This window comes from Pleurodeles waltl, chromosome 4_2 (assembly GCF_031143425.1).
Source record: "Pleurodeles waltl isolate 20211129_DDA chromosome 4_2, aPleWal1.hap1.20221129, whole genome shotgun sequence".
Taxonomy (NCBI): domain Eukaryota; kingdom Metazoa; phylum Chordata; class Amphibia; order Caudata; family Salamandridae; genus Pleurodeles; species Pleurodeles waltl.
In genome coordinates, this window is record NC_090443.1 from 839257993 (window position 1) to 839271945 (window position 13953).

At 48.1% G+C, this 13953-nt stretch overlaps 1 protein-coding gene across 2 annotated transcripts in view; it reads left to right on the forward strand.

Annotated features, from left to right (window-relative positions):
- The window catches only part of MYSM1 (Myb like, SWIRM and MPN domains 1), a 328895-nt gene that overhangs the window by 76143 nt on the left and 238799 nt on the right, over nucleotides 1-13953 (forward strand). The gene's annotated exons all lie outside the window — the stretch shown is intronic.

Consider the following 13953-nt stretch of genomic DNA (forward strand, 5'->3'; position numbering starts at 1 on the left):
TGCCAGAGTAAGATTGCAAATTAAACATTTTTTAGATCGCCATTTAAAAGATATGTTGGGATCACAAGAGAAATTAGTACATTTTAACAAATTGTAGTCACAATATATGGGTTATATTTTCATTTCGCTTTTTCACATTGTTCTAGATTACACTATCATGCTGTCAATGGATTAGGATTGGGACTTGGAGACGTGGTATTATGTTAAGCAAGTAAAACAACAATCCTAGCAATATTATGAATGATGTATTTGATTTAAGATAGAGTTGATGTGGTCATTTTTATAGTAACAAAAGGCTTACCTGCAGTATCGAAGATTATTTGAAGTAGCAGGCCTTTTAATGATGTGGTAACAAGGTGCACACATCCAATGCTGGGGAGATGGGAGGGTTGCTCGAAGAAGACAACGAAGGAGAAAAGGATCAAAGGAAGAGCAGAGGGAGTAGGAAAGAGGAAAGAAAAGGAGAAAAGGATCAAAGAAAGAGCAGAGGGAGAAGGAAAGAGGAAAGAAGTAAGTGAGGGAGGAAGAGAAGAGAAGAGGTACAGAAGAAAAGAGGGTAGAGAAGAAGGAAGGAAGGGCGAACGAGAGGGTATGAATGGGGGAAGAGAAGGGAGAGGTGGCTGGGTTAGCGGGGGCCATACATGAATGACCTAAAGGATGTAGGTACGATCTTGAGGGAAGGAAGGTACAGCGTGGGCTGGAAGGGCCTGCTAAGGTGTAGGAGGGGCCAGGTTAGCTGCAACAACTCTGTGTTATGAAGGAAAGGGGGCAAGGTTTGAATAAAGACCTCTGTCCTGTCCTGCAGACTGTATATAACACGTTTGTGGGAGGCTGTCAAATACATTGCCGTAAGCCATTCATCATGGGTGGGAGGCATGGTCGCATGCCAGTGTCAGAGGATACACAACTTGGCTGTGGCCAGTGCTGTGTGTAAAAGGCGAGTTTACGGGCGTGAGAGATTTTGCATCTCACCTGTATTGTGCAGAGTGATCAGGGCTCAGGAAAGAGAGGGTGGTATTGGTATGGCTTCTCGCATTGTGTTCCCCACTGCGTCCCAGTAAGGTTGTATGAAGGGTCAATTGCATAGGATGTGGAGAAGATCACAACGGGGATGAGGGCAACGCCAGCAGTTCGCAGGTGACAGGAGTTCTGCAGCCCTAAGTTTCTGAGGCGTCCAGTACTAATCATGTAGGGTCTTAAAAAGGTAGAATTGTATCCTAGCCTCCCGTGCACCATGTTCTCATGCCTCTATTAAGTCAGCTCAGTCTTCCACCTGTAGGCTTGACTGTCATTTCACTCGAAGGGTGGTTGAGTGGTAGTGAAAATAAGTGGCGATTCATCAGGTTGTAGATGCCCGACATTACTCCCCGGTAAGTACCCCAGGTCTTAAGGTAGAAAAGAACAGGAGAAAGCTGGAGAGTCCACATGCGAACACCCATGCAGCAGTTAAAACAATGCTAGAGCTGTAGGTATCGCCACAATTGTTTTCTTGGGAGGCCATATTCATCTTGGAGGGCCGTAAAGGGCTAAAGAACCCCATTAACCAATGTGCCTAATGCCCACTGAGAGCCAACCCTTGCAGTCCGCTGTCTAACCTCTGATTAGCAAGCTGACATTCCCCCAGATTGGCGCATGATCGTGGATCCGCAGGCCACCCCTAAAAGCCGATGAGGCCGGCATCAAGATTTCATCATGGCCAGTATCATTGGTTTGGCAGGGCGGATCTTGGTATCCCCAGCGCCGTACTGCAGGTTGCGTCCCTACGGCCTCCGCAACAGTGTGCGTTCGGCCGTTACCCACATCAGCGGTTCCGGTGTCCCAGGGAGCAGATAGACGAGTTGGGAAAGGTGAAAGGCCAGTGCATAATGCTGTACATAGGGTAGGACCGCCACACGCCTGAAAAGTTATGAGTTTAGCGCTGGACAGCCATGGGCATTTTGACCCCCACACAAAAGCACACATGCATTTGTCCACTGCTTGCACCACAGGGAGGGGAACCTGTAGGGGTCGCATTCCTAGGACATCAGTTTAGCGTGGCAAGGTTACCATGCGGGCCGCCTGCACCCTTCCCCATAGGGATAAACCTAGGTGGGACCACTTCTCAAAGTCCCGCTTTGTGCGGATAAGCAGTGGTTCCAGGTTGTCTGTCAACATTCAGTCCCAGCCTCTATCAACGTAGAGCCCCAGGTATTTGAGGCATGACTGTTCACACAAGATTGGAAGGTCTGTTGTTGCAGTACATGTGGTTACTTGAGACACCTCGCTTTTGTCACAGTTTATTTTGTATCCTGCCAGTGCCTCAAATTCGGTTAAGAAGGATTGCAATGCCATAAGAGAATTGGTAAGGTCCATAAGTGTGAGCAGAATATCGCCTCCTTGGGGATAGATTGTGGAGCAGCTGGCAGGGATGTTTATTCCGGCAATGAGAGGTGATTGCCATATCGAAGTTGCCAAAGGTTCAACAGCTAAAAGGAACAGCAATAGTGAGAGTGGGCAGGCTTGTTGGGTTCCCCGCTGGAAGGAAAACGGTTCTGAAAGGAATCCCCCAGAGTAGACCTACGCCATGGGGGAATCGTAAAGCCAACGGACTTTGTTCATAAACTCATCTCCTAGCTCGAAGCATTGCAGGGTCTCAGAGAGGTACCATAACTCTATCCTGTCAAACACTTTCTCGGTATCCAGGGAGAGGGACAGGGCTTCTTTCCGCAAGTTCTTGGTGGTCCAAAGAGTATGCACCAGGTTTCGTAGATGATTTCTGGGGGACCGTCTTGGTACAAAACCCGCCCCAGTATGATGAATGAGGGATGGGATCATTTTTCTAAGGCGAGCTGCAAGGGCCCCTGCCAGAATCTTAATATCTCCGTTGAGGAGGGAGATGGGTCTGTAGCTGCTGCAGAGTAGAGGGTCTTTCCTGGGTTTCAGCAGGACCACTATGGATGCTCTATTAGAAATTAGGTTCAGGGAACCTGTGTTTTCCGCTCCTCGGAAGGCCTAATACAATGAATTCACTGTTTCCGCTCCCGACCATTTGTAATATTCCGCCGAAACCAGTCTTCACCCGGGGCCTTATGGTAAGGGAGTTTGGAGATTGCCTGGATTATCTCATCCTTACTTATTTCTCCCTCCAACAGTCTTCTACCCTCATCGGTGAGACTAGGAATTCGGGCGTTCTCGAAGAACGCAGCAAGTCAGGCTTAATCCACCTCTGTCTCAGGAGTGTATAGAGTCGCAGGCTATTGCCTGAGGGTGAGTGAGGGTTGTGCTGACTGTGACCGGGATGGCTGGGATAGCCAGTGCTACTTCCTGTTGGCGTAAGTAGGCTGCTAAGAGGCGACCTTTTCTCCTTGCACATAATGTTGTCCCTTCATCTGCTGTAGTGCGTATTCCGCCTGAGAAGTGTACCGGGCATTAAGTTCCATTTTGACCCACACGAGGCAGTTGCGTACGAGAGGGGAGGGAGTCGCAGTATATTTGCACGTGCATGTTGCTATTGTGGTCTTCAGGACCCGTTGACGAGAGTGCCTTTTGGCATTGGTAGCGTTTCTCGTTAGCTGTCCCCGTATAATCTCTTTTTGCAGCCACCCACAGAACCTGGGGAGAGGAAACCTATCCTTTGTTGTTGTCTAGATAGGCAGAGACGTGGGAACGTAATTAGTTGTTGCCTCGAGGTGTGCGGTGCCGTGAAGAGTTCAGGTGCCACGGCTTGGCGAGGCAAATCCTAGATCCAGTGGAAGGAGGACAGGTGAGTGGTCTGACAGAGCAGCCTCCAGGATCTGGGACTCCCTGACCAGGAGGATCATTCTGTGAGTGGGTAAAAAAATCGTCCAGTCTAGATTGGGTACAATGAACTGGCGATATGAAAGTATATTCCTGGTCAGTCGGGTGTGAGACGCCGGTGATCCACCAGTCTGAGATCTGATAAGATGTCCCTCAGCATCGCTCTGTCAGTGTTGTTGCTTATGTCTAGCCTACCTGTGCGATAAAGTACAGCATCGCAAACCAAATTCCAGTCCCCACCCAGGAGGTATTGGGAAGCACCAATCTCATTCAGAAGGCGGTTGAGATGAAGAAAAAAAGAGGCATTTGGAGCCCGAAGGGGCATAAATGGAGCCAACGCATATCGTGCGATAATTTAGTTTGAGTTTGGCAAGGACTTAGCGGCCTCCTGGATAAGACCAGGTTTTAATGACTCTGAATTGTAAGATCTGCAGAGAAGTATTGCCACCCCACATTTTCTAACGGGGTCAGAATCCGAACCCCCTGCTAACGGTGGGGTATTTGCTGCTATAGAGCATCCAGCCTACCCAGTCGCGGCGCAACTTCTAAGATTCCAGGTGAGAGAATGCCTGATGTTTTGGATTGTAGATAGGACAGTACCTTCATACGTTTGACATAATGCGTGAGGCCATTCACATTCCATGATCTGATTTTCAATGGTAGGGTGGTTCCCAGACCTGTAGTGGACATTGACATGCTGGGAATTGGAGGAACAGTGACAAGTGCTATGGGTCACAAGAGGGAAGCAGGGGCATCAGACAGTAGTGTGAGGAATAGAAAAATGGAATCGAAGGGGGAGTAGAAGCCCCTCAGTCACGCAGAAAAAGGACAGACCAGCAAGAGAGAAGAGAAAGAGGGAGAGGGAACAGGAGAGAGTAAGGAGCGAAGGAAGAGAAAAAAAAAGAGAGGAGGTGGAGATATAGATAGGGCCAATCGAGGAGAGGAAAAGAAGTGTACCGAAACTGGCTGTAAACCGAGGGGGAAGACCTTGTGAGAGGCGAAAACAGTTGACCTGCAGGTCTAAACATTCGCCTTGGACACAACCCGGGGGTTGGGGGAAGTCAACAAGTAGAGCTCCCGCAGGTGGGTCAGGCCATTATTGATTGGGGGCAGAGATATATGGAGGGTGGTGGTGGAGGAAGGGAGGAGCAAATATCTGTATTCGTCAGGATGAGATGTGGGGCCCAAAAAAGAAGTAAACAAGCCATAAAGCACACTAGGACCCCAGAGGCCCCGTGGGGAAGGAGTTGCAAGGGCTGAGGACATGGAGGTGATAAACCGACTCCCCTGTCACTCTGCCAGTCAGTGGATGATAGTGTGACACTGTTGTGGAGTCCCAGGGATGCTCTGCCTGCACCTGGCAGTGACCTGGGATGAGCGAGGCCGGGGTGTGGGTATAGAGCGGTGGGGGAGTCCCCATGTGCCCCTTGGATGTCCACAAGGGCTGGGGCATGAAATATTATTAGGAGGAGGCGGGGCTAGGGAACACGCCCCCACAGGGAGGGTGGATGCGGACAACCACCACAAGTACCGGTCAGTTGTCAAGTGGTCCCCAAGAGACCCCTTAACAAGAACTGATGGGCAAGGGAGTTGGGATGAACTCGGACTTGAGTATAGAGCAGGGGGCAGGGCAGCGACAAAGAAGAAAGGAAAAGGAGGGGGGTGACAATTGGAAAATGCGGGGCGAGGCATCTGAAATGGTAAATGAAAAATGGGGTATGATCATATAGCGAGTCAGTGCTTCGCATTGGCATATCTCTTATTCCAGCTCAAGGGATAGTGGTGAACGCTAACCCATTACAGCCCTCAGTCAGGTGGGATACAGGGCCAGGCACCCCAGATTCAGGCAGGCCCCCCCCCGGTGATACACAGATTAAAACATACAGTATATCTGGTACTTCAGTGTTTAACCATTATACAATAGTACAGTAGTCATTAGTCATTAACAGGTTAGCTACAAACAAGCCGTAAAGGAAAACAAGAGCATAAGGAACCATGCAATAAAACATTTACAACAATAGCAGGAAGGTGCAGGTGAGATACTTAGCCGTCCGTTGTGCAAGTGCCCTAAAGGCTCTCAGGTAAGTTCTGTGATGCCCCCAGTAGGCCCTGGGGACTCAGTCTGCAGGAGGTAGGAGTTTCAATGGGAAGCTCAACTTGTCTCTGCATTGTTCCTGAGTGAGGGCCATCACTGCCTGAAGAGCATTATCCCTGCCATTCGGAGACTTTGGGCGTTCAAAGGTCCTTCCCCTTTTCTGTGATATTGGGGTGATCCGGCGGTCGTTGGTGGCAATTTGGGAGGAGGAGGTGTCTGCATTTGAGGAAGCCACCAGTATATCAGTGGGTGTCACAGTGTCCTTTCCTCAGGATCTACATGCCGCTGAACAAAAGACCCACCTTCTGGTATCACCAACTCAGAAAGCTATTATAGCACAGAGTTATGATGAAGCCAGTCGGGGGAAGGGATTTAGGGTAGGGAGCAGCAGGGAGAGATCTGAAAAGTAAAGGTTAGAACAAATATGCATTAACTCATTCATAGAAATGTAACTCATCAATAGACTCTTGACTAAATGCGTCTCAGAAATAACAGATGGAGACCCCTTTTGAAATGAGGGCAAAGCCCCTTCTTTGAAACATGGAACAAGAGTAAACTATGACCTCAGAATCAAGAGATGGCAAGAACTTTGGACTATGATTCTACTCAGAATATCAATCCTTTAACATCTATGCATTCACAACATAAACCTTTGATCATGACTTAGAAAATCTCACAGAATTAAATATGCTTTTCACATCTTAAGCTTTTCAAACAACTATGAAAACTATGATTTGCTTATCTCCAGAAATACTTTCACATTCACAACAATAAAGGCCAAAAAGTTTCTACTCCTTGAACTTGAAGCGCTTTACTTAATAATACCAGGAAGCGCTTTTACTCAAGTGGCCTGAATCTCTTTGATTTATGTGCCAAGAACCTTTTACTCCTGTGAATCGAAGCGCTTTGATTGTCATGCCAAGAGTGCTTTAAACCTGTGGACTGAAGCGCTTGAATTGCCTTGCTATGAGCGCTTTACATCTGTGAACTGAAGCGCTTGAATTGTCGTGCCAAGAGCGGTTTACCTCTGTGAACTGAAGCACTTGAATTGCCGTGCCAAGATCGCTTTACCTCTGTGAACTGAAGCGCTTGAATTGCCGTGCCAAGAGCGCTTTGCACCTGTGAACTGAAGCACTTGAATTGCCGTGCCAAGAGCGCTTTACCTCTGTGAACTGAAGCGCTTGAATTGCCATGCCAAGAGCGATTTGCCTCTGTGAACTGAATCGCTTGAATTGCAGTGCCAAGAGCGCTTTACCTCTGTGAACTGAAGCGCTAAAATTGCCGTGCCAAGAGAGCTTTGCATCTGTGAACTGAAGCGCTTGAATTGCCGTGCCAAGAGCCTTTTACCTCTGTGAACTGAAGCAATTGAATTGCCGTGCCAAGAGCGCTTTACATCTGTTAACTGAAGCGCTTGAATTTCCGTGCCTAGAGCGCTTTACATCTGTGAATGAAAGCGCTTGAATTGCTGTGCCTAGAGCGCTTTACATCTGTGAACTGAAACACCTTTGCTCTTTGTGCTAAGGGGCGCTTTACCTTTGGAAATAACAACTTCCTCCAAAATTGGATTCATCAAGGCCTTACCACTACGAGTACAACCTACTCGTTTTTATAAGCACCATGGAAACAAGGATACTTCGGTTGGATGCCACTCTGCCATTCAGGAACTCTGCTCTTCTTCAGAGGAACCCCCACGAGGTCTGGCTGCATCAAAGTCTTCAAAATAGTGAGCAACGTGCTTGGGTGTGGCTGGGCTTTATAGGCCTGCCACACCCCAAGATGGCTGCTGCCTCTAAAAACATGGGAATTGTAGTCCCTTCATGGAATAGCACTGATAAGTGCATCTTGTCCACCAATGTCCTGAACCTGCAGCTCTATGAGCTTTGCCACATTGCAGACGACGCTGATGGCCACCTTTGGAGCAAGAGGGGATGACAAGTGGTGCGTAGAAGGCGCTGCAGAGCCGCACAGCAGAGTTTCGGGCGAGACCTGGACTGCGCACGGCCTTATTCCGGACAGTGGGGATATGATCCATAGGCTAGACAGTGAGGACCTCCAAATATAGTTTCAGTTTGTTCAGGTCGTAGAAATCCCTGGACCTGCAATCTTTCGCTATCCACATGCGGGCAGGCTCAAACAGGCAAAACTTAACATCCAGATTCTGCAAGTGGGGTCGAAGGGCCAGGAATGCTTTCTCCTTCTCGTTGGTTTTTCAGGAAAAATCCACTGCTACGGGTATTTCATGTCCTTCATGTGTAGGAGCTGTGAACGCGTGCAGCAGTTAGCAATTGGCACACTTGTTCGTGCCTAAGAACGCACGCTATGATGGGGTGTGGTTTCCCTGAAGTGTCTTTGTGGAGGGGTCCGATCTTATGGGCCTGTTGGAATTCCAGTGTGGGGGAGAAGACGAGGCCTGTGAGGCCGGGGAGTAAGTCCCTGAGGAAAGACCTGGTGTTCGTGCCCCCCTTCCGTTCTGGTATTCCAAAGAAGTGGACATTGTCCCTCCGGCTCCTATCTTTGAGATCTGTGAGTTTGTTCCGGAGAAGCTGTTGTTCCTGGTGGCTGTCTGGCATATCATCAATTAGTAAACGTTTTTTAGAAAGGAAGTGGTTAATGCTATTGTCGCACATCTGTAACCAATCAAGTTCAAAGTCGCTTAGCGTATATTCGGGCACGGTGCCAACCTGGTCAAGGAAACCCAACCACCAAGGGTTTCAAAAGTACACAGAATACACAAGCGGAACCCGCATAGGGACCACCTATGTCTTGTGCTGTGAGGTACAAATTGAAAAAGAACAAAGGACCAGGGCACTCGAAATCTGTATAATAAATATGCAGTCCAAGATGAGTAGAGTTGCAAAAGATATTTTAATCCATGATATTGCAAAAGAAGACACGGTATTCCAATGGTGAACGTGTCTTTATGTGAAATAAAGCATGTGAGAGATCAGAAAACAGCCAACACGTGTTTCGTCCTCATGGACTTTTTCAAGGCTGAAACATAAACAAATGGCAATTCTTATACATAAGGTTACCAACATATAGGTAAAAAAGATGGTAGGTGAACGTGTGAAGATCAGTCATAAGGAAGCAGATTTTAGCACGAGGGACAAAACCCTTCAATGTGCGCGGACAGTTTGACAAAAGCGATACCCCATTGTTAGACCAATAAGGAGATTGGACATGCTATTTTGTAGAAGATACTGTGCACGTGAGAAAAAAGGAAGAACCACTATGTAATCCTTATATGTGTAGGTGAAAAAAGTTGCCATGTGAGAAACGAGAAGCATGCAAAATAAACCTTCTTCTTCTAACTGATGGCAAAGACAAACTAAATGCATGCATGGTGATCGACGAGTGGGACAAACAGTGTTCGTGAGACAAAATTAGAGAAAGGTAGCAATTATAAAGATAGTCATTACCTCATAGATTCAAGTATGTAAAAAGATTTGTTCCAAATAGGCTTCTGTCGCCCCTTAGGTGTAACTTTGTATCTAGGGGAGAAACCCAAGGAGACATATATGTAATGTGGAACTATTTAAAGCTGAGGTGAACAGAAACAAATGGTGAGAGTGAAGGGAAGGTAGGAAGAAAAAGACTCATAGTCCACCTACCCACTGGTTATGATCAGTATTGCCAAAAATTATGGCTGGCACTCCTGTCGTTACAATATGAGGCTTGCTGTTTCATGGAAATAGGTCCTATGGTGTATCCGTAGTACCAGATAATGCTATCATGGGGTCCAAAAGGGCCCAGTCTGTAAAGAATAAACCAAATGAGCGAGCGAAAGAAAGAAAAAATAACAAAGAAAGAATAAGGACAACAACTAGGTGCGCTGCAGCAAAAGCTAACGCGATCAATAGAATAACAAATTAGTTGAAAGCCTGAGTATCAGAAGGTGTGCCCCTAATTATCACTAAGAAATTGGGCACTGTCCTTATGTACGTTTTGTTGACAACCGAAAAAAAAGAGGAAACTGTGGCATAAAAAACGCCGTAACATGGAGGCTCCCACACGGCATATCATCAAGTCTGCCCTCAACTTGTGTGAGGAGGTGGTTAAACTCTGTCACTCTGTCCTGAAATCCGGCTTGTCCGCCCTGATCAATTTGGATCTGTGGATCTTAGAGTCCATGACTTCTAGATGACGCCCCACTGTGATAGTTTCCTGTAGTATGCGCTCCATGGTAGAGTCTGGGCATGTGCCTACCAAGGCATCACTGGGGCCTGAACCGTTAGGAGCAGGGGAGAAGGCCCCATAGTCTGTGGCTGGGAAATAGCTTCAGAGAAAAGCAGCTGCTGAGTGGATTTACCTGAAGATTTACCGGCGGACATAGCCGTGCAGGTTGTATGGAGCTGTTAATGGTTCCAGAAGAATAAACTGGCTGACCTAGTTTATAGAGGCTTCCCAGCTGCACTGGCGCTGTTGATTGCGTGAACCACGGGTCTCCCCCCCCCACCCCCACCTGGCGTTGGCCCATCCAGACGCAGAAGGTGACACTCACTGGTTCTCTTGTATTGATGGGGAAGGGGGACAAAGTGGGGCCTCTATGACATTTGGTGCACTACAGCAATGTAGATACTGCCAGGCCCAAATGGCAGGGTAGATGGGGTTGAAACACTAGATGCAACATGAGGGCGCAGGCTGCCCCTCTGCAGTCCATGCGGTCTCCCAGGCAGAGGAAAGGTTGCTGCTATGGGACCGGGGCTGTTGGAGAGGGCCATCAGCGGAGGTCCTCGGTCCCAAAGTCGTCCTAGGGGCCCCCCAGCGGCTGCATTGGGGTCTTGGCCTCAGTCAGTTTGGGGGAGAACTGGGGTGACAGCCAGCGTGTTCAGGGCCCGAGGGAGGTTCTGGGATGTTAGTGCTGGGATGGATGCAGTCAGCCACGAGGGAAAGCGGGATGCTACCTGTAGTGCCCCGCAGCCCAACCTTCCTTGCAGGGCCACAGGGCCACTTTGCTGGTTATGGCCACGGGTGCCAGAGCTGTCAGATTCCCTCCCAGCAGGTAGTTCGGTGAGCCGGCAGGCCTCTACGGCGGCTCCCCGTCTGCTGCGATAAGCAGGTTATGGGGTAATCGAGCCACAGCTCCTTTTAGCCCTGTAGGCCCAGGCATCGGCCCAGGGACCTAGGAGCTCTGTGTCTTGTAATATCATAAAATCAAAATATTTTGCAAAGTAGAGATCAACTAATCAGAGCCTTCATGTCTGCACACCTGAAATGGTCGACTAGAGCAAAAAGCTCCCTCATTCAGTGGGAAGAATGTATTTTATTAACTTAGGTCCTTGGACCATAAAGTACTAAAACATGTCCCTTCTCTACTCCCTGCAGTGGGTGTTGTACACATGTGGCAGTTTGGGGCGGGGGAGAAGGGTGTGTCTGTGTCCCCACACACACACATTGAAACCAGCAAAGGTTACATCAACCTTTGTTTCTTTTTATTCAGTGACTTTACAACATTACTACCATACCTGAATGTGTAGTAGTACCCTAGCTACATAAGGAAGCTTGACTATGTGGAGAGAGGGGGTTTGTTTCTGATGAGCATCACAAAAACCACTGGCTGTATGTAGTATAGGCGTCCTACCTAGTGGGGTGTAGGTATCTGGAGAAAGTGGGCTGCACACAGAACACAGACTGTGCATGGGAGAGTTTGGTGAATACTTGCCTCTCCGCAAAGACCTTGTTACTGATCGATTGCTGTGCATAGTAGTGTTTATTGGAGGATTGGCTACTCCATGAAGGCCTCTCAACAGGGTGATAGTTGTCTGTGTGTAGTAGGGTTTGTTGAGAGAATGGCATCTCCATGAAGACCTCTCTACAGGGGGAAGGCTGTACATAGTAGTGCTTGCCCACGTAATGAGGTTTCCAAGTGGTGAGAGACCAGCCTCTATTTCAAAATCTCTGTACAGGGGGGTAGGTCAGTATACCCCCACCCTTCCCTCTTATATCTTATTTTTTTAGAACTTTCAGGACACAGAACAGTGTCCCCTGGTCCTCTGATGGTGGTTAAAGCATTTTCCTTGAGGTTGGGCCAGGGAGTGAGAATTTGAGCTCCTACACGACTGTTTCGTTCCTGCAGGTTAGGACGATCAACAGGAAAAGAAGCCCTTAGTCAATCAGAACACTTTATTTATTTTTTAATTATTTTTGCTGCTGTGAGAGTCATGCGGGATAACTGTATCTCTCTAGATATATATATATATGTTTGATGGCATGTGTAGCTGCAGTTACATATGCTGTGCATATACTTCTACCATCTAGTGTTGGGCTCGGAGTGTTACAAGTTGTTTTTCTTCGAAGAAGTGTTTATCAGTCACAGGAACGAGTGACTCCTGCTCTTCGGCTCCATTGAGTATGGGCATCGACTCCATGTTAGATTGTTTTCTTTCCGCCATCGGGTTCGGACGTGTTTCCTTTCGCTCCGATAGTTCGATTCGGAAAACTTTCAAAACGCTTTTTTTTCCGTCGGTATTATATCGATCGGGTTATATCTTCTATTGACACTTTGGTACCGTCCGAAAAGACATCTCGACTCGCCCTTCGGGGCGCACGCGCCCAGCCTGGTCAGGCGGACCGCGTGGAAGCCTCATGGGTCGGACTCCATTCTGATTCTGTCCTCGGTGCTACGCCATATCCCCTTATACAGACCAGCACCTCGTCTGTAATCTTTGCCTTTCCCCAGATCATCTGGAAGAAAATTGCGAGGCTTGCCGATCCTTCCGATCAAAAAAGACACTTCGAGATAGAAGAGCACGAAGGCTCGAGATGGCGTCCAAAAGCTCCGAACATCTCGACGTCGAAGAGGAAGAGATCATGCAGACAGCAGTCTCCGTTCGAGGTTCCGACTCCAATCAGGAATCTGAGGAAGACAGACCGGTCACAGCAGGACAACACGTGAGTACGCCAGCCCCTGTACCATCACAAAGAACAAAATATAAAGCCTTGGGTACGCCAATGCCGGAAGGCCATGGCTCGACCCGAAAGAAGACATCCGGTGACCAAACTGCCAGTTCAGCACCGAAAAAGTCCACTCCTCCAAAACTATTGGAGTCGAGGAACGGCTCCTTCTCTGACTCGAGCAAACACTGCTCTTCGGGGTAGAAATTTCGGAAATCCCTTTCGGAGCCAAAAACATCCACTACACCATCTTTTTCGAAACTGAAAAAAACAGCTTTGGAGCCGAAAAGAGCAGGTTACACCGAGGAGCATGGACTTTCTAAGACACTCAAAGAAAGCCACAAAACCTCTGAAGAGGACTCCCAAGTACAGCCAATACTTGAAGCAATGGACAAAAGGCAAGGCAGGATTCATATCCACAAAGAAACCGGCAGAATCCTAACAGCACCTCCTCTAAAACCTAAGAGGAAATTAGCCTTTCAGGAGGAATTTGACATTACACAGCCTCCAGCTAAAGTGCCAAAGCCAAAGGAGAGACCACCACCACCTCCTCAATTTTCTCCTCCTCACTCTCCACACCTGCATATCTCTCCTCCTACCAGTCCTCCACCAATGCAGTCATCATCACATTCGTTTGACTCGCAGCAAAGACAATGTAGACCCATGGGATCTTTATGATCCAGATCCCATTCCCGACAACGACCCAGACTGCTATCCCTCTAAGCCTTCACCACCTGAGGATAGTACAGGGTACAATCAAGTTTTAGCTAGGACTGCAGCATTCCATAGTGTCACCATGCACACTGAACTGCTGGAGGATGATTTTTTGTTTAAAACACTCTCCTCCACACATTCAACATACCAGTCGCTTCCTATGCTCCCCGGCATGCTAAAACACGCTGAACAAATATTTAGCGACCCAGTTAAAGCATGGATAATTACTCCCAGGATAGAGAAGAAATACAAGCCACCTTCCTCTGATCCTGTCTACATAACTCAGCAACTCCCTCCAGACTCAGTAGTAGTAAGCGCTGCCAGAAAGAGGGCAAACTCACAGTCATCAGGTGATGCACCCCCACCAGACAAAGAGAGTAGGAAATTTGATGGTACAGGGAAGAGAGTTGCATCCCAGGCAGCCAATCAATGGAGGATAGCCAACTCACAGGCGCTGTTGGCTAGATACGACA